The sequence below is a fragment of the Gavialis gangeticus genome, unplaced genomic scaffold (genome assembly GCF_001723915.1).
Source record: "Gavialis gangeticus isolate Ggan-Ray unplaced genomic scaffold, GavGan_comp1, whole genome shotgun sequence".
In the NCBI taxonomy this organism is placed as follows: Eukaryota; Metazoa; Chordata; order Crocodylia; family Gavialidae; genus Gavialis; species Gavialis gangeticus.
In genome coordinates, this window is record NW_017729027.1 from 29203116 (window position 1) to 29204293 (window position 1178).

Here is a 1178-nt window from a genome sequence, read left to right on the forward strand (position 1 = left end):
CCCAGAATTCACTGCAGTCTCTGCTTCAGGTTTTCTGTTCTCCATCTCTCATGTAAATGAATGGTCATCTGGTCCCATCTCAGATGCAAATGAGACCTAGGGCAGTTGTTTCACTTTTGTCACCCTTATCTGGAGGGTTTTAGGTATGTCTCTCACTGCATCTTAATCAGTTTCTGTTTAGGTGTGGGGGGGGGTTCTTTGTGAGTCAGACAGTCTGTGTCCTGTGTCAGGGTTCCCCAAGAACAGGAACTGACAGGTAACAGACTGTACAAAAGCCAAGTGGTGGCAGCAAAAGCATCACACCTCAACCCCTGCGTTGAAAGGTGAACTTTGGGTGCCATGCTGCGCTAAACTTAATGTTTCTGTCTCCATTGTGAGCGCTCTAGATCCTGAGGTAACGGAGGCACCTACATGGAACATGAATCAAATGCCTAAAATCCAAGGAAAAACAGGAATTTAAACACAGCCCTTATGATTCCTGTTGGTTTGCTCTAAGCACTTCCTGAGTGAAGGGGTAACTCTATGTCTGTATAGTGGTCATAGATACATAGCATTATCAACTTGTGTGTCAAGGTACCTAATTTTTACCCATTCCAACTCCTAAGTGGAGAAACTATAAGAACAATTTAGATTTGTCCCAATTCTAATATAATAAAGGGCTAGTCTGTCTGTCCATCCATAACGCTTTTGATCAAGTGCGCATGAGCCACTACCGAGATAGGGTTATCATGTGTCTGGGTTTCCCTGGACATGTCCCCACTCTTTTTATGCCCTCTGATCTCTATATGGGTAGGTTGTCTGGGATTTCCCTTTGCTTCACCCTCAGGAGCAGAGGGAGGGTGATGGCAGGCAGCAGGGTGCACACATGGACCTGCCTGCAGCTGCAGAGGTGTGCAGATCCATGTGGTGCTCCCTGCTGCCTGGGATCACCCTTCCCCTGCTTGCACCTCCACAGTAAAGGAAAAACATGGACATTTGCTCAGGTCAGGAGGAGTGGGGGCTACAGCTGCAACAGGGCATGGGACGAGGTAAGGGTTGCCTGTTCTCCAGCAGGGGAAAGAGTGGGGGATCTTGGAGGGCAGCTGGGAACTCTGTGGCTGGCCAGCAGCACAGGGGTCAGTGCCTGTGCTCCGGGGGCAAAGCAGCTATGAGATACTGGGGGGAGGACAAGCTGGGGG